The 20,044-nt window shown below is 43.1% G+C and overlaps 1 protein-coding gene and 1 long non-coding RNA gene across 4 annotated transcripts in view; one reads left to right on the top strand and one right to left on the bottom strand.

The window, feature by feature from the left end:
- Positions 1–20,044, top strand: part of CSMD1 (CUB and Sushi multiple domains 1) — a 1,996,605-nt gene that overhangs the window by 1,297,282 nt on the left and 679,279 nt on the right. The window lies entirely within an intron of this gene.
- On the bottom strand, positions 5,342–19,033 carry LOC113596535 (uncharacterized). The gene is made up of 4 exons (XR_003417289.2): positions 18,916–19,033; positions 14,833–14,902; positions 10,586–10,648; positions 5,342–7,214 (listed from the first exon to the last, which is right to left on the bottom strand). It is a non-coding gene; the product is annotated as an uncharacterized LOC113596535 (long non-coding RNA).

Raw genomic sequence — 20,044 nt, 5'->3', positions numbered from 1 at the left:
AAATCTGACGCTTAACCGACTAAGCCACCCAGGCACCCCGATACTTTTTTTTTTAAATCTGTGACATTACAAGAATACTAGAAAGACCCTCCCATATGTTACCAGCCCCCCAAAAAGTATTCTTTCAAGTAATGTGATGCACTAGAGCTCATACCAGCTATAATAAATATAGCTACGTGTAGGGGAGGAAGAACTTCCCTCTACCCTCTTAGGTTCTGTAACTGAGGGCTGGGAATTAGGCGGACATGAGACATATGAGCAGCAGAAAAGCACACACATTTTATTTAATATGTGCATTCGGGAGCCTTCATAGGAAAACTGAAAACTCAAAAAAGTGGTTAGGACCAAGAGCTTATAAACCTTTTTAAATCAAGAGTGAAAAATTTGTGGAGAATGAACAAGATAAAGGAAAAGAGGTTCAAAGCCCTAGGGGCAGTAAAGTGTGGGCAGGGATTGAAATATACAAGGGGAGCGAGGGAACAATAAAAATGATCTCAATAGGTCTGTTTGTAACTGTCCCAGTGACAAGATTGGTCTCTTCCTGGTGCAAAGAGGGACCGTCCTCATGGGAAATTTCACGACCTGCTCTCAGGTAGAAAGAGAGTGGTCAGAGAGCCCATCCTGCGTCTGCGGTTTTTCAGGTGCCTTCAGCTTAAAACGACCAATATGTCAAAGTGGAATATTTTGGGATGGCTTGTTCTGAACCCCCTCATACACAAACCATCACGGAAAGCAAGCTTAAGGTAGCCTTTCTCGTGTGCCAGGATCTATAAGGAGTGTTTTACACGTATGGAGAAGCCATTGTTGAAGCCCTCATAGCCCTTCAGCCTACATCTGAATGTCCCTGCAGCTGAGGTCAGAAGTTCTTGTAGGGATGGAACTCTCCTCAAGCTCCTCTTCTGCTTCTTGGCCGGAGATTTTGCTCTCTTGCTCTGGGAGCTCACTCAGCACAGAGCAGCCTGGAAGTGCTGGGAATATAGGGCTCCATCACCCAAGGAGAGGAAGGCATTGGAGGGTAAATCTCTCCAGCCCGGATCTGCGGACAGGCTCATGCTTCAGGGGTCCCTACAGGAACCCTGATGAATTGAGGGCCATGTGCGCAAAGCGGTATTTCCTTCATCAGGGAATATCTTTTGTCCTTTCTTGTTCAACCTTCCCATTCCTTTATTCATGCTCCCCAGGACCATTCCCAAGTGAATGCACCGCCTCTAACTCCTTGTTTCAGAATTCGTTTTTGAAGGAACGAAAATTAAGTGAGCATCATCTCATACAATCCTCACAATAGTGGCCTTTGGAGGTTAATAGGAATATTATACCATTTTGCATTACAATGTGGAGAGGAACAGAAACAAGGACCTTCCATTCATTAAGCGGCAGAACCCAAATTTAATATTGATTTGTGACACTCCCAAGCTCATATTCAGAAACCCAACACCAATGAACCTGGTTGTGATGATATCTAGTCTGGCTGGGAGAAAGAACATCAGCATTTTTTTAGCCCCTAATGAAATAATGGACCTGCATAATGGTCGTCAATAGCTCCTAAAATCACAGAAGGAAAGACAAACCTTACATCACGTGCTTCCTGTGAGAAACACAAAACATCTCTATGCCGAGTTCTGGCCAGACAATCGAACCTGAATCTTATCAAGGCTTTATCTGACTGACAATTTTAAGGACACTCAAAGGACAGAGAAACATACCAAAGATGTGCACAGTACTATGATTAGCAAGGTGTACATGTGGGACTCTATAACACACTGCTCATGTTGTTTACTAAGTGAATGTAAGGTGGATGGGCAGGGAAGAAACAAAAAGAGAACGTACAGAAGTTTAAAAGAGACTTCAGAGACATAAAAACCAATTATAATAGCTGCACCTTATTTGAGTCCTGAATGGGTAATTAATTTTAAAAATGAGGTAATCAGAAGAATTTGAATCGTGGATGGATATTTGATGATGTTAAGAGATTACTGCGAGTTCCCATGTGATCATTGTATTGCGGCCATTCATTTTAAAAAGCGCCTTAATCTTTTACAGATGTACACTGAAATATCTGTAGACTTATGAATTTATGGCCTGAGGTTTGCTTCAAAGTAGTGTGGGTTGGGAGGGAAGGATATAGGTAACCAACAGGATCGCTACGTGTTGGTAGTAAGTGCAGGTGAATGGTGGTTACGTGTGGGTTCAATACCATTTTATCTGTAATTGTGTTTATGTTTTAAATAATTTTTCCATACTAAAAAGATAAAGACAACAGCAACCCTTGGCAAGAAATGAGACTCTGAGGCAGTAAATTATTCTACCTATTATAATAGCTAAAAGCACTTTCTCTTATCACCTCTAGCATATTTTTTTAATACCCAGCATATAAAACTGTGTTGCTTTTGGACATGTCATAATATTTGGTTAAGAGCTTCATCTCTGAGTGACGTCCTAGCAGCTTTCTATCAACATGGAACACTGGAAAAGTTCCTGGGTCCGCAAAATGGAATAAGGGCAGCGCCTTCTGATGAGGATAGTAAATGCCAGGGAAGGTCAATGCCTCAGAAGGAAATCACGGCTTTTTGGACGACGAGGTAGTAGAAAGGTGCACTTGTAGGTACTGAGAGCATATAGCATGCAAGGCCATTCCCTGGTGGTTGCAAAGTATCAATAATTATCCCTGCCACTAACACATGGCCAGAGTAAAAATCAGTCCGTAGAAGGAGAATGCATCTAAAAAGCTATCATGGATGAAATTCTTTGCTCTCAATACCCAAAGATTTGCTCAGTTGGTGCGCGGGGGTGGTCAGGCCCAGAGCAAGGGAATCCCACTAATTATCCAAGGGACATCAGAGAAATTACCGAGTCAGGGGCCATAAATGCAAGTAAGTCCATATGATCGAGACAGCCCCCCTCTGATCTAACCTTTTCGGTAGCCAAGGACACAAACGGGAAGTCATGTTGTCAGCTTCTCTGGTGGAAGCATAGTTTCAGGGAACGAAAATACTGGAAGCTATATAATCACCACATGGTCTCCTTACAAGTAGATCCACTTGTAAAACAAGAAAGTGTCTCATAGGCGAGGGAAGAACAAAGTCTGGAGAAGAGGCCGGACAGAATGGACCTCGGCGAGGCGTGCCGGAAGCCCCTGGACCAGAGGTCCTGCTCCTCTGAGCAGTGATGGGAGAAGCAATAGGAGATCCTGGAAAATGGGTTAAGGAAGCTTTGTCTGTCTTCGGATGACCCCGTGTCTTGCCTATTGTCCTGTACAAGGACATACTGGCGAATGCAGGTGTGTTACCATGGAGCCTGATGGTGCTGCTGTGGTCTGGTCACAGCCATCCGGGGCTCTGAGCCCCTCCGCATGGAGTCTGCCGTGCACTGTGCTGGGGAGAAACTCTTTCCCCACTTCCAAGCGTACGAGATGCATTTACTTTCGTTGAAGATATTAGTCCTGTTGTAAGGTGCAGATACCTGGGCCTCAGGACCTAAGAACTGACTTAGGGAGTGGGGCGGAAGCTACATTTGAAGATTCTTCTTCCAATGTCTACCAGAAGACAGCTTCGACTTCCATGGCGTTCTTGTGCCCATGCGTTAAAACATTCCCAAAGCCAAGGTTTCATTGTACAAGCAAGACGGGGCAATGTTTCTCAATAAACTGAAGTGGTTTTAAGACAGCGCTTACACCTTGAATGGCAGTGAATCTCACCATGCAACACTGTGGCAAATAGTCAACAATACAATTTTCTGAAAGGCTGTCCGTTTCAGCGCTAAAACTGCAGTTCTCTGGTGGACTTGCTTGGATCATGTGAAGAATTATCACCAGTTTCTGGATGAGAGGCTTTGCTGGTTGATTTGGGGCTCTCTTGCTAGACCTCATATTCTTACTGATATTTTGATGATGTCAATTCACATTATTTTATGATTCATGATTAAAGCAGTAGATGGCATATTTAAAACTGTGGGTACAAATAGTCCCGCCCCGGCCCATATATCTTGAATAAAAGGAATAATGCCATTTGAAAAATTAGTGAGAAATTATCAGATAGTGCTCAAGAAACATCATATATGACATTTAATCAATGCTTCTACTCTATGGCTAAAGGCTGATCATTCAAGTTATTTTAAATTGTATGATTTGCAAGATTACATGGGAGATGATTCAATTTTGTTTTCCTTTTCAACCAAGTTACTCTGCAAGTGTTGTGGGGCGGTGGTCTCCAAAGCAGATACTCTCACTGTGGGAGATAAACAAACCAATCACTCCGCTGAAGAGCCATTGGACATATTCAAACCCACGCTCACATTTATTTTAAAAGAAATGAAGTAAGGCTCCTTAATTTTTTATTGTTATTTTAAATTGTAGTACAACAAACCAAACATCAAATTCCCCCACGTTTAAGTGGGCAGGTCAGTGCCCACACTCTCATGCAGCCACTGCCACCACCCATCTCCCAAACTCTTTTCATCTTCCCCAGCTGAATTCCTGTCCCTGGAAACACCAAAGCCTCATTTCCTCCTCGTGCAGCCCTTCTAGGAGTTTGACCGGCTACCTCACGCAAGTGGAATCGTACAACATTTGTCGTTTCTTGAGTGGCTTACTCTGTTAGGTATAATGTTTTCCAGGTTAATCACATTGTAGCAAGCGTCAGGACTTTTTTTTTTTCCTTTTTAAGCCTGAATACTATCCCCTTGAATGGAGAGACCATAGTTTTTATCCATTCATCCATTGATGGCCACTTAAATTGCTTCCATCCCTTGGTTTGTGAACAATGCTGCTGTGACCATAAGTATACAAATATCTCTTTGAAATTGTGCTTTCAATTCTTTTGGATATGTACCCACAAGTGGAATTGCTTGATCATATGTAGTTGTATCTTGACTTTGTTGAGGAGCCGCCATACTGTTTTCCATACAGTGCACCATTTTGCATTCCCACAAACAGGGCAGAAGGTTCCAACTTCTTAAGTTTCTTTAATTTTTAATACACCACTGACATCAGCCTCATGTTAGCGTGTCAGACAGAAAAAGTCCATGGGGTACCTGGATGGCTCAGGTGGTTAAGCCCCTGACTCTTGATTTTAGCTCAGGTCATGATCAGATTCATGGGATTGAGCCCCACATGGGGCTCTGTGCTGATGGCGTGGATTCCTGCTTGCGATTCTGTCTCTCTCCCTCTCTCTCAGACACTCATGCTCTGTTTCTCTCAAAAATAAATGAAAGAAACTTAATGAAAGAAAGAAAGAAAGAAAGAAAGAAAGAAAGAAAGAAAGAAAGAAAGAAAGAGAAAAAGCCCAGACGTGTGAAGGTATTCAGAGGGAAATGAGCCCCCCCCCCCATGTCTCCTTCCAGTACATCAGGACTAATTGCAATCCTGCAGTCCAGGTGGGATATTGATGCAGATTGCTGAATAAGCTAAATACGTTTCTGTACGGTTCCTGCTGTGAGGTGAGCTTTCTTATTTACGAGAACTATCAAAGCCAAATACTGGGATAAACTAAATTTAAAATAAAACATTCAAATCACTGCATCAAAGTCACTATCCATTTGAAATGAAACAATTTTATGCTAAGTATTCTAAATAGCAATGGGTATTATGGGATAATAATGTATTAACTGACATAAAATGGTATTACCTTTATAGTGAGAGGGAAAGGGTCTACACCATTAAGAAATAAAATTAAAAAAATAAGCACAGATACTGAAGGTGTGAGCTCAAAATGTTTCCCGACGGAATGTGCATCCACAAGGGTAATAATGCAGAGGTTAGTAATGAGTTACCTGTGCCAGCCATCAGGCAGAGAACTTCAGAGAGAACAGGGGCTCTGTCTTTGGGCCAGAGATACAGGGCTTGGCAGTGACTCTTAACATGACTTTTAAAAATACATTAGGGGCATCTGAGTGGCTTAGTCAGTTAAGCATCTGACTCTTGATTTCAGCTCAAGTCATGATCTCACGGTTCGTGGGATCAAGCCCCAAGTTGGGCTTTGTGCTGACAGCATGGAGCCTGCTTGGAATTTTCTCTCTCCCTCTCCCTCTGCCCCTCCCCTGCTGGGGCTCTCTCTCTCACTCTCAAAAATAAACAAACATTTAAAGAAATACATTAGGTGCTCACAGAGCTGCTATTAACATCAGAGGGCACAGAATGAGCAAAGCTCAGGAGGCACAAACAGGCAGGCCAGTGCTGCTAGCTCGACAGGAGCCCGTAGGTAAATGCACACCTTGTACCTTTCATAAATCAGAAACACAGGCTGATCACGCTTCTCTGACATAAAATAAAAAAGTAATGATTGCCAACACTTGTAATAAATTTCATATAGGTATCTAGGTGTCCTGCTTCTCTTGAAAACATATAGATTCAGGAACACCGGAGGCAAATGATGGTAAGAAAGTCACGTGTTACAGAGGGTGTGCGATCCCTACACAGCCAGCCACACGCTTCAGCCAACTTGCAGCTCTGCCATTGTGAAAACTCATCTGACCGCCTTTAATCAGAGGCCAATGTCACAGGCTGCGGCTGGGTACAGTACTCGTATTGCTATCTAATGAATGACCTTAAATTTAGTGACTTAAACACAGACAGCGATTATTCTATATATTTTGTAGGCGAGGACACAGGAAGCAACTTAGCTGAGTCATTCGGCTCAGAGTTTTTCATAAATTTGCAGTCAAGATGTTGACCAGGATTGTGACCATCTGAAGGCTCAGCTGTGGCTGGATAGCCTGATTCCAAGATGGCTCATTGTCATGGCTCTTGGCAGGACACATCAGTGTCCTCACAGCTGTTGTCAGGGGACCTTAAGTCTTCACTAGGTGGGTGCTTTGGTCAGTCTGGGCTGCTACAGAAAAATACCATGGATTGGGTGGTTTAAACCGCAAGCATTTATTTCTCCTAGTTCTGGAGGCTGGGAAGTCCAAAATCAAGGCACTGACATATCCCGTATCTAGTGACAATACCCTGTGGTTTGCAGATGGCCACCTTCTTTCTATGTCCTCACAGGGTAGAGAGGGGGAAAAAGCTCTCTAGTGTCTCTTTTCGTAAGGGCATCAACCCCATTCCTGGACTCCATTCTCATGAGTTAATTCCCTCCAAAGGCCCCCCAGCTCCAAATCACAATGGGGGTTGGTGTTCAAACATATGAATTCTGGGGGGACACAAACATGGAGTCCACAGCAGTGCAACTTTCCAGGGATGGATAGATGGTCTTTATGGCATGGCCAATAACTTCCTGAGAGGAGCAATGAGAGAGAGAGAGAGAGAGAGAGTGAGCAGGCAGGAAACTGCAGTGTCTTTTTGGGGACCTAGTCTCCAAATTTACATGAATCACTTCCACTGTCTATTTAGCACAAGGGGGTCACGAGGTCCTGCTCACCATCAAGGGGAGGGGAATTAGGGCACCCTTTTTGATGGCAGTGTTAAATAACTTGTGGATGTAGTTTTAAAAACCACTAGAGGCAGATAGGTGGCTGAGATACTGTCAGAGTCCTTAAGAAATTCCCAGACCAATGGTCTCTGTGTCCTCCCAAGTTCTCCCGATGTTTTCACTAAGAACACAGCAGCACAAGCATCTCCCTTTGCCTTCCCTCCAATTGCCATGGCAACCACCTCTGCTTCCTCTGAGACCAGGCTCTCTACTGGTACACGGACTCCCACCCCTCGTCCTGATTCTAGGGCTTGACACCTTCTCTTCTCCTGAACCAGCATTGTTCTCCTCTCCTCTAGATCATTTCCATTAGACACGAACTTGCTATATGGTATCGGGGGGAGACTATCACACACACAAGCAGGAAAAACAACAGCATGCCCCTGGCCCTACAATCTCCACCAGCAACCACCCTAACTTCCTGCTTCCCTTTCCAACAAAAAATTTTCAGAGGTGATCCCTATACTGGTCACCTAGAATCTTCATGTTTCTAGGCCCATTCGGTGAAGCCTCTGTCCCCATCACGGGAATGAAAACACTCTTGTCAAAGACACCATTGTCCTCCGGGTAGCCAAATCCAATGGCAGTCCCCAGCCCTCAGGTTGCTGGGCCTTCCCAACAGCACTGAACTCTTTACACTTGGGCTTCCTTCACACAATCCCCTTCCGGAGTCTCAGGGGTACTGCCGGCTCCCTCACCGCTCTCCTCAGCCACCCATGCCTTCGTGTCCCTTGCTGAAAACTCATCTTCCAGGGGTTCTGAGCATCGTTCCCAGTCTCCTCCAACAGTGTGGAAGAGTTTATGCATAAACTTCTTAGGATATCATTTGTAAATGCATAAAATAAAATAATAGGACACCAAACAAAACTCGTTGCTTTGAACTACTGTCATCAACATATTTTAAAAAACTTTTAATGTTTATTTATTTTTGAGAGAGACAGAGACAGAATGTGAGTAGGAGGGGGCAGAGAGAGAGGGAAACACAGAATCTGAAGCAGGCTCCAGGCTCCGAGCTGTCAGCACAGAGCCCGAAGAGGGGCTCGAACTCACGAACCGTGAGATCATGACCTGAGCCAAAGTCAGACGCTTATCTGACTGAGCTCCCCAGGCGCCCCAGTCATCAACATACTTAAAAGAGAATTTGTAAATAGTGATGAAGGTGCTTCTTTAGTGAAGTGGTGACTCTATTAGCTATGATGTTCTGAATTAGAAAATTATATTTTGAGGTATCTGTGGTAACTGTGTAATGTGATAAGAAAATATCTGTGCTTTCTGTTGGTAACCAGGTACTGTTAATATTATTATGGTTTGTTGCCTATACTAATAAATGAATCGGGGGGAGGCTTATTTTCAGTTAGAAGTTAGTTGAGGGTGCCTGGGTGGCTTAGTCGGTTAAATATCCGACTTCAGCTCAGGTCATGATCTCACAGTTTGTGGGTTCCAGCCCCGTGTCGGGCTCTGTGCTGACAGCTCGGAGCCTGGAGCCTGCTTCAGATTCTGTGTCTTCCTCTCTCTCTGCCCCTCCCCTGCTTGCACTCTGTCTATCTCTCTCCCTCTCTCTCTTAAAAATAAATAAATAAAAAGAAGTTAGTTGAAATAAAAGTCTATTTTTTTTTTTATTTGAATTCATGGACTCCTGAATTTTAGCCATGACACCAGTGTGAATGCCCTGTTTGCATAGGAAGCCTGGCACAGAGATCAGTTCTCATTTCCTTGTCTGTTTCCTCTTATAGCCTGGAGCAGAGGTTCTCAAGCCCTTTAGACTGAGGACTATTGAGAATCCCAAACACTTTTGCGTGTATGCATGATAGCTGTTGATGTTTAATATATATTTATAGAAATATATTTATAGAAATTTTTAAATGTTCATTTCATTTAAATTGATAATAATAAACCCACTAAAGTTAACAGAATTTCATGTTTTATGAGAATAACCATATTTTCCAAAAACAAAGACCAAAAGAAAAATAAGTAGATTGAAGACTAACACCATTTTATATTTTTGCAAAACATTTTAACATTGGGCTCGGAGGAAGAGGCTGCTATTCACATCTACTTCTATCTTAAACACATTGTGCCATGTTGTTTTGGTTGAAGTGAATGAAGAAAATCACAGTGCACCTAGATGGGTATTTGTAAAATAGAGAAATATTTTAAGACTTTTTAGAGAATTATTAGATATTTTTAATACCGTACAAACATTAATCAATGGGTGTTTCTTAAAGTTAGTCGCTATATAGAATCTTAAACCTTATAAAGTTTTTATATTCTATTATGATAAAATCCATTGGTCAATTTTGCATTTTGAATGGATCTTTTACCTGCGCATGGCTTCAGTGTATAATGCATGGATCGTTATATGCTTATAGGTTAGTTGAGTTATTCATATTTCTGTTTGTTGGTATAAATATCTTAATAAGAATATATATTATACAATGTCTTTAAAAAATTATGTCTGTCAATATCACTGCCCATTTCCACAGACAATTCTAAGTATTGGAAAGTTGTAAAGATCAGAGGTAGATACTAGATTTCTAAAATTCTAATATTTGCTTGAAAACTCGAATTTCACCAGCAGCAAAAATATCATCTGGTTATTTTACAGGGATAATAGCTGACTATTCATTTTCAAGTGAGTATCACCTAATACCCAATTGTGAAAATCTGAGTATCTGAAGATAAGCATTATTCCAAGATGGCCTCAGGATCATACATACCCATTGAGTAAATATGACATCCCTCCTGTGATTAGGTTATACTTTCTGGCACAGCTGGCTTCAGAAAAGGGCCATTCCCCCTCTCCCTCCAATGGGCCCTTCCCAGGGGTCCTTCCTAGGAAAAGAGACTGTGTGTGTGAGAGATTGAACATGAGGGAGATTCCCCATTGCACTCAAGGGAATGGGGCCACACAGCAGGGACCCTGCTCAACAAGAAGACAGGGACCTCAGTCAACAATCACAGCATCATGATCTCATTAGCAACCTGAATGAACCTGGAGGAAGGTTCTTCCAAGGGCCCCCAGGTGAGAAGTCAGCTGAGCCTCCTCCTTTGAGTGTCTGAGACCTCAAGTGAGCCGTACCTGGATTTCGGACCAACAGAACCGTGAGAGAGTATACCCTTGCTGGTCTAAGGCACTGAGTTTGGAGTTATGGAGCCATAACAACTAGGACACTCACCAGAGTCCGTTAGTCTTTCCTTCAAGTACAAATGGTGTCCATGGAAAAGCAGCCAGTTTGTCCCTGAAATCAAAGAACCATGTGAGTGTTTCTCCTCAAGACAATACCACATTGTCATGCAGCAGAAGTTCTTAATAAGTGCTTCCATTTCACCAAGCAGAACACCAAGAGGACATGCACTCAAGGCTTGAGATTGCATGAAATTAATTATTTTCCTTGCTTCATCCTTGGCATTCTTAAGTGAACTTGAGTGTCATGGAGAACATGATGGCTGTGACAGCTCGTTGGCGCCAGGGTCCTGATTCACACAAAGGCACAACAGTTTTAGCTACCGTTGCTTTTGTACACAGTGAAACAAGTACATACTTAGTATGAAAGTGGACACAGCTTTGATCCAATAGTCCCCTCCAAGGATCCTGATGCCCTCCGCCATGTGCGTCGCTCCTTGAGGACAACTACTATGGCTCATGTCATCCATTTTCTATTGTGTCGTGAGGGCCGATAAGTCCCCCCCCCCCCCAAGGTGGTCTCCCACCCCAGTCTCATGTGACCAAACTCTTGGGTCCATGTCTAGTAATAGGCAAATCAAACTCGCCACACCCAAACCACGTCATTTTCCTGTTCAACCTTATCCTCTGCAGTCTGCAGCATCTCATACTAGGGGACGTTTCTCTTCCACTTGCTCAGAACAGAAGCCAAAGTAAAAATTTATATTTTGTGTAACAATATAATTAGAAAACCTAACCTAAGAGAACCTTCGTTCATAACTGGGAATCCAGAAAAAAGCTACTCTGAGGCAATTTACAGAACCCTGTGCTACAACATACCTCATGCCTCAATTGAACATTTATACTCATGGGAACTTTGTCCCCTGTGTTGTTTTCTCTACAGTTGTTAGTGGCAAAATTTGGGGGATATTGGCAGGAGGTAGGAAGGCGTATAGATCGTAGAAAAAATCAAAAATAAGGGAGAATTTTTTCATGAAGGAATGATTTGAGACCTTGGATTGGGGCAGATACTATCTTAGATTTAGTCAAGATTACAAGTTTAAGCAGTATGTGGATTCCTTAGGTAGTGTGGCTTCAAACTATTAAATACCCCTTTAGGTTCATCTTAATTTTTATGGAAATTTGATTCCATTATATTTAAATTTATTTTTGCCTTCAAATTTGCTCCCCAAATTGAAGATATCTGCATTTCCATCCCTTAAAACAGGTGTTTGCTGAAGCCTCTGACAAATCCCTATGTGTACGATATACACTAAATCCGGCCCCTTTAAATAGACTCTTTTGGGTTTTGGTGATCGTAGGAGACAAGGGAAGAAGGGGTCTAGATGTATGTGTGGCATTTATGTTTATCAGTGTTTTTTCCATCACCACAGTGACCGTTACTAAACAGAATTCCTCATTCTCTGTTTCCCTCATACAGCATCTCTCAGAAAATGCTCTGTAATTAATCACTCAAAAGTGGCTCAAGATGGCTCATTCAGACAGAAATTTTATTGTTCCCATGTAAAGATTTTACAATTCTGTCCCTTTTTATCACCACATTAAGTTTGATTTAATATACCATTTAATGAAATTAATGAGGCTTTCTCAAAGCATTGGGGGAAATCAGCAAAATAATAGTACTTACAAAATAAGAAAAATTAAGATAAAAGCAAAGACAGAGGAAACAATCTGGAGCAGCAAATGCCGTGAGAATTCACAAAGAAAACATTCTGAAAGTGGATTTGTCTCTCGTGCCATGTGCTAGAATGCGGGATGCTGTCCTATTCTCAGGCGCTGAAGCCAAACCGAAATGTCACATGCACTGACCACTCTCCTGGGTTTGGCAGTGTAATCCCGGTAAATCGTTGGACAGGGCCCACTACGAAAGCTGAGCGGGGAGATCGTCTGATCTAGGCCCTCCCGTCCTCGCTCGGGAAGATCCACAGCTCTGAGCCCAGGCGCACACTTGCGCACGTGCCCGTGCGTCCCTGGTCTGAGGGACCAAGGACTGGACTTGGGAGTTGAGTGAGAAGCGTCTGAATGTGCAGAGACCAGAGAGAGAAAGAGATGTTTTCAGGGCAGCTCCTCCTCCTGTTACTCAAGAGGCACGGCCGTCAGATGCTCACCTCCTGTGGGCCGCAGTGAGCAGGGCTGGTTTCTGAAGGCTTCACCAGGAGCCAGCTTCTGAAGACCCCCGGGAGCCAGGCCCCCCACGCTCCGTGTACAGGCCTACCACTAGGAATCCTCTGAGCCTCCCCGCGGGTCGGTGGACACAAATACGCGGTCGTCCTTTGTGCGAGAGAATAAAGGCCTCGGGCACAGACACCGTGAGCGCTCTCCTACCGTGAGACGCCCTCCAGGTTTCAGACGGTCAGCCCCTGGCGAACGCGGGACAGCGGTCACGGGCGCTGAGAAGTCTGTGGTGGCAGGGAAGAAATAGCTGTCACAGAATTTGCTGTGACCTGTCCTCACCCAGTGTGAAAGGACACGTGTATGTGCGGAAGAACTGATGTAAACAGTTTACCTTGTGCAGTGAACACCTTCGCACAAACAGAAGCGGGAGGGGTGGTACCGGGAGTGCCCCAGACAGATGTTCCAGCGCATTCCCTCCTAGAGAATCCAGTGGATTCTCTACCTGATTTCTTCTATGAATTGCTAGAATTAGGAGTTTTCGTCAACACTCTACATCCACAGGGATACACTGATTTTTCAACAAGCTTCGCTTTGTCCACCTCACCAGGTGTGTGTAAGAATATCTCAGGGGCACCTGGGTGGCTCAGTTGTTAAATGACTGACTCATTTCAACTCAGGTCATGGGTTCGAGCCTCGTGTTGGGCTCTGCCCTGATAGCACAAAGCTTGCTTGGGATTCTCTCTCTCTCTCCCCCCTTTCCCTCTGCCTATCTGTTATGCACACTCTCTCTCTCAAAAATAAAATTAATAAACTTAAAAAAGTACTTTAAAAAAGGGAACATGCTTACTGACTTGCTGGTTGAAAAATGCTATCTCATTTCTGTTTGCATTTATTAAAGGTGTTTATTCCTTTATTCTTTAAGATCATTTGACTGTTACTGTCTCATGGTCTATATAGTGTTCTATGGGGAGTTTGTTATATATTGTTTCATGTATATGTATATGTATATGTGTATATACATATAAATATATATATTATATAATGTATATAATATATATATAAATATATATATAAATATATATATATATAAAATCTGAGAACAATTTTAGTAGGATGTTTTGTTGGTTTATTTATTATTATTATTATTTTGAATGAAAAACAGGTGCCAATTTCTCTGCTAGAGATTAACATAACAGGATCTTGTCCTAGCTCCTCGGGGACTATACTCAGGGCGTTCACAGTTTCCTCCCTGGTGTCCTCTCTGTGGTGAGGTTAAGGAAAGAAGCTGAAGAAGGGAGAGACAGTGATACTTCACAATGAGTGCAAACAGGGACTGGAAAGTTCTCCCTCCTGTTGCAAAGTATCTTTCAAGTGCTTGGCATGCCTAAGAAGAGCCAGAGATCACACCTAGGTGCTTTTATTTGTTATGTCAATTACTGTTCAAAACTCTGTGAGGCAGGACACTTAATCTTTATTAAACAGAAGAGGTACCTGAGGTTTCAGGACATCTTAACCTGTCAAGGTGACGGCAATAAGAAGTTTCAGGAGGATGATGAGATCTCACATCAAACTCCAAAATCAATGCTGTCTAAGGGTGAGGCTTTGGCTATGAAAAGAATCAAGGGTTTGACAAATGCAAATCTGGAAGTGCCCTCAGTGGATGTCTTTGTCTCTTCAGGCTGCTGTAACAAATTACCACCGTGGTGTCCCATAATCAACAAATACTTATTCCCCATAGTTCTGGAGGCCAAAAAGATCCAGTTTCTGGTGAGGGCCCATTCTCTGGCTCCAAGATGGCAGAAGGGGACAAGGGATCTCTCTGGGACCTCCGCCACAAGGGCACTAATTTCATTCCCTAATCACCTACCTAAGGCCTTGCCTCTTAACACCATCACGCTGGGGGTTAGGACTTCAACATATGAATTAGATGGTGGATGCAAACATCTGGACCATAGCGGTACATAGTTTGTGCACACTGATTGCCCAGTACAAGGACAGGGCCTATTCTACGTGAGCGATGCTCACGCTTGTTCAATTTTCCCCGATGGCTCTGCCCAGCAGCATGCTTCCCACTGTGTACAGAGCACAGCACTGCTCTTGCAGGGGACGCGCCAGCGCCCTTACCTTCCAGAAGAAGACACAGAAGTCCAGGCTGGAGCCCTGCTCTGGGGTAAATACCATCCACATTGTCTGCCTAGAACAAGAATGAGGACACTGAATATCAGGCTCTTGGAAATTCAAGTCCTTCCTTTAATTGATGAGAAAAAGATGAGGCCCTTGGCTCAGGATTTCAGACACTTTCAGAAGTGAGACTGATGCTCAGATCTCTGGACGTCGAGGACAGTCCCCCTTCCTGCTGAACCAGACATTTCACAAAGTGGGTGTCCACCTGCCAAGGAAGGTGGCTTCTCCTCATAGTCCAGCTGGGAGAGCTGGGGAAATGGCAGTGGAAAATCTCTCCACGGGGTATAACACAGACATGAAGAGTGTGTTGAGGGAAAAAGACTCAACATCTTTATTGGCAAGTGTGAATTTTCTGAGCTAATTATGCATACATCCCTCTGAATAATATCTACATCTTAACACACAGAAGATGGGGAAGGAGAAAAGGTGTTTCCAGGGCACACAATGTCACTCTCTCTCTTTTTTTAATCTTCTCCCTTTCTCCAGAATGTCTCCAATTGGTGTCTCCTTCTTGTCCCCTCTTGTGTCCCTTGGTCCCCTCCATTCCCTGTGTTTCGAAGGAAATGACCTGAAATTAACTTATGTGGGAAAAAACAATAAATCACTACAGAGTTAAGGAAAAAATCTTTCAATCCCAAAGTGTTCCAAGTTAAATCTTGAATGTTCTTATCTCTGACAACTTAAATTGCAGGGAATATATATTATTTACTTGAGGTCCATGATTTGTTAAGCACACAGAGACAAATAAAGTTAACTGCCTTCCTTCCAATAAAAACTTTTATTGTAATTACCCTTCAAGTTGGCAAAGGATCCAATAACCAAGTGTTTGTGGGTATCCCACAAGAATCCTTCTATCACCTGATCACGATCATTGATGCAATAATATAACTTCACAAATGAAAACTTTCTCTTTCAATTTAGTGACGTTAGACTAAGACAGTCCGATAGTCAACCAACAAAAAGTATCAACAGTAAAACTTTTAACGTTGTACAGTATTGGCAATAAATAGCTGAGACTTTTCAGATCCAAAAGATCACTTGTAACACCTTAGAGAGGATGATTTCTCCAACAAACAAAAGATTCTGGCTGCTGAAAAATAACAAATAGTAACAAAGAAATCTGATAATGTAGTTCCTAAAACTCAGTTGTCTGTTTTCCTCACGGGTCCATGTGAGGGCATCATAAAATCTAATAGACAATGTAAGAATGGATAGCTGAGTGTGGGCTAACTTACAAGGGAGCCTCTGGCAAAACAGCCTAATAAAGAAAAGACAATAGTTATTTATTTCTACATTACATATATACATATATATGTATATATGTTCTAATGAGAAGCTCCCCATAAAATAAACAAAATAATGTATGGACCATGAGATCATGATAGTATGACTTAAAGAATAGAAGAATAAGCACATTCATTACTTTAAATGCATGTAAATATCTATAGCATTTTTCAACTACCAAGTTAAACATTTTTTTTTTTGGGGGGGGTAAAATTCAATGTTGGCAAAGGTGCTACAGTCAAGATATTCTTAAATAAACTGCTGAGGTAAACTGGTATAGTTCTTCTAAAAATCAGTTTTAATACTGCAGATTAATACGTTCTAACAACGTATTCCGCGAATGTGGTCAGAATTTACTGATGTGGTCAAAAGGTGTTTGGTGTTATAAACAATTGTCAGGAGCGAGAAAATGTCTGTGAGGGAACTAAATATGTGGAAAGCATTTTTTTTTCAAAACTATTCAAAGACGTCAATAAATCTAGTTTAAAAAATAAACTATGTAATGACAAGAAGAAATGCTCAAAGAATCATACAAGCAGAATAAAAATATATTTATACTTTTGTTTGTATTCTGCAGATATCATGTGTGTCTTTACCTCTAAACCCTTTTAACTCATATATGTAATGCACATAGGGTTGGAAATAAATACACAAATAATAGTAACAGTGGTCATCTTTCGATGATTTGTTCAGTCACTTTTGTTTTCTTTCTGATAATTTTTAGGTTTTCCCAATTTTCCTGCCACATCCACATACTACTCAATCATAAATAAAAACGTTGTATAGGGAAGGAAAACAAAATCAATTCTGTGTGACTCAGTGCACATCTTTTGTTAGAACAGCATCAACGTTAACAGACATTTGAGTCTAAGTAAGTAACATATGAGTTCATCAAAGCATTTCTTTGATAATTATTCAGGAGCAAATCACATTCTGGCTTTGAAAATTTAACGTTGTAAAAAGACATGTTGACTCATATACAAATACAATAAAGCCTTGGTTTGTGAGCATAATTTGTTCTGGAAACATGCTTGTAATCTAAAACACTTGTATATCAAAAAAAATTCTCACATAAGAAAAAACGGAAACTCAGATTATTGGTTCCACAACCCAAAAAATATCCATATGAAAATGATTACAATACTGTAATATAACGCAAAAGTATTGAAAAATACAAAATATAAAGAAAAATAAACACATTAACCTGCACTTTGAAAACCTTCGTGGCTGGTGTGAGAGAGATAAGAGAGAGGAGGGTTATTTTGTAGAATGACTTTCACTAATGGAATCACTGCTATCTACTGGCTCCATGGAATCTTTTTCTACATGTGGGCCAGTGTATGCACTTGAAAGGATGTTGCCTACAGAACAGTATTAATAAACTCTTGTCATACACTGTGTTTAATGTAACTGGCAATAGGGCAGCAGAGGAAAGGGTCTCTATCTGCAGGCATCCTGACCTAGAATGAATCAGAGCATTCCTAAGCTCCCTCTTGGATGGAAAAGCCAAGGCCTGTGCATGGGTGCTTGGAAGTGACAGAACATACATGCGTGCCACTTGTGGGCACCTTCCAACGTTCTGAAAAATCACCCATTCCTGCCAAACATCGTGGCCTGAGATGAAGTATCTGAGCATGGGAGACGATCACCCAGAGTCCTGGAGAGAGAGAGAGAGAGAGAGAGAGAGAGAGAGAGAGAGAGAGAGAACCGTTGGCTCAGGTGTGATCATGTCATATTGGGCATCACGCACTACGCGTATTGCAAGACATCGCTTACTTATCAAGTTAAGATTTATTAGAAATGTTTGCCCGTCTGGTGGAACACTCGCCAAACAAGCTCCTCACGGTCCAAGGTTTTACTGTATTTAAGCATTATATCTTATGTTCTAATAACAAACTTTTCATGATAAGAAAATTTTACACTGCCAAGCGGTTAAAGTGAGTGGCATACTGCATAAAGGAGGCAGGCCGCCTGGGTGGCTCAGTCGGTTAAGCTTCCGACTTCAGCTCAGGTCGTGATCTCGCGGTCCGTGAGTTCGAGCCCCACGTCGGGCTCTGTGCTGACAGCTCAGAGCCTGGAGCCTGTTTCAGATTCTGTGTGTGTCTCTCTCTGACCCTCCCCCATTCATGCTCTGTCTCAAAAATAAATAAAACATTAAAAAAAAATTAAAAAAAAAAAAAGGAGGCAGCATGGCCCCCTGGAGAGGCAAGCAGGCTGTAAAATCAGATGTCCGAGCCGAATTGGCTCTACCAGTAGCCGTGTAACCCAGGATAAAGCAATTAACCGCGCTGTAAGTCGTGATTTTGCTGGAAATGGTTGTAATCATGGCGGAACTCTTACCACACTGTGATGGGATAGAATAGGATGCACGCACAGCACTCTGCTGGAGTCAAATGCGTACTGATTTAAACATTATTGGTAAATAATCACAGCACGGTAGTAATAATTTATTGAAGTATTGATGACAATACTTCCATGGGATCCGTGGCTGGGGGGGGGGGGTAGTTACAGCAGAGCGTGGATACCAGACAACAAACCAGGAAGCCTGTGAACAAGGAGTGGCCAAAGGGGCAGGGACACACGGGGGCTGAAGGGTGATCTGGGCGGGGCTGGTACCCCCCCAATCCCGCCCCCCGACCTCTGTAGAAGGAGCTCACTGTGCCTGTGACCCCAGCACCGTGCGGGAGTGCAAGTGGAGAACTGACCAGAAGACCTAGCGGTAGGGGAGCCACAGCTCACCTTGTTCAAGGCTGTTTTCAGATTCAAGATAGGATGAGATGGGGCCGGGGCGTGGCCCTTCTCCCGAGCTTCGCTTCACGCCTTAGTTACCAGAGCGGGAAGCCTAGGCTCCTCCCCCTGACGCAGCGTCAGGCCGCAGGACCCAGAGCTACTCACGCACGCACGCGCCTGCGTCCTTCTCGCGAGGCTGGGGCTAGCGCGAGGCTTCACCTCCTGACCCGCGGCGTTTTATCATCGCGCTGCAGCCGGGGAGGGGTGAGTACAGGGCAGTGGGAAACTCGAGAGCTGCAAAGAACCTTCCCGTAGCTGTGTGTTGGTGTCATTTTCTTATTCTTAGTTACTGTTGTTAATCTCGTCCTGGGCCTGACTCGTAAATTGCACTTTATTCCAGGTGTGCACACGTGAGTAGGACAGGTGGTAGGTCAGAGAGGGGTCTGTGCTGCCGGTGGGTTCGGGCGTCCGCTGGGGTCTGGGGCGGTGTTCCAGGTGGGTCAGGGGGGGCCAGTGGAGCGGTAACACAGTTGGTTTGGGGGGTTTCTCCCGCTGCTCCCCGGGAGAGGACAGAGGGGGGACCGCGGCAGCCCATGGGACCATCCAGTCTCTCTGCTTGCTTGCTCTCTGGTTCAGCAGTTTTGTTTTGTCTCGGTTTATGAAGACGGGAAGTAAAACAGTACGTTTCTGTGATAATGGAATTGATCAAGCAGGAAAAAAAAAGTTTGTGCAGAAAGAGGAGGAATTACGGCACTGTGTTTTTGAGGTGCTGAGCTCTCGTAGAGACTCTGGTTTTAGATGGGGAAATGGGCCCATCGTCTATCATAACGGACATAATGAGAGATTGTGTGCATATGGTTTATCAGTGTCTACACCAACCATACATTAATGACAATTAACCAGAATAGGAAATTGAGGCAATACTTACATGTTTACTGATCCTTGTTTAACTATGGGGGCATTTTGCTTTGGGCTTTAAACATTGTTTTTTAATGTTTGTTTATTTTTGAGAGAGAGAGACACAGACAGAGTGAGAGTGGGAGGGGCAGAGAGAGAGGGAGACACAGAATCTGAAGCAGCTCCAGGCACATAGCTGGATTTGGGGCTCGAACCCATAAACCGCGAGGTCATGACCTGA

Source organism: Acinonyx jubatus, chromosome B1 (assembly GCF_027475565.1).
Source record: "Acinonyx jubatus isolate Ajub_Pintada_27869175 chromosome B1, VMU_Ajub_asm_v1.0, whole genome shotgun sequence".
Classification (NCBI taxonomy): domain Eukaryota; kingdom Metazoa; phylum Chordata; class Mammalia; order Carnivora; family Felidae; genus Acinonyx; species Acinonyx jubatus.
The sequence above is the reverse complement of the archived record's forward strand: the minus strand, read 5'-3'. Positions and strand labels throughout refer to the sequence as shown.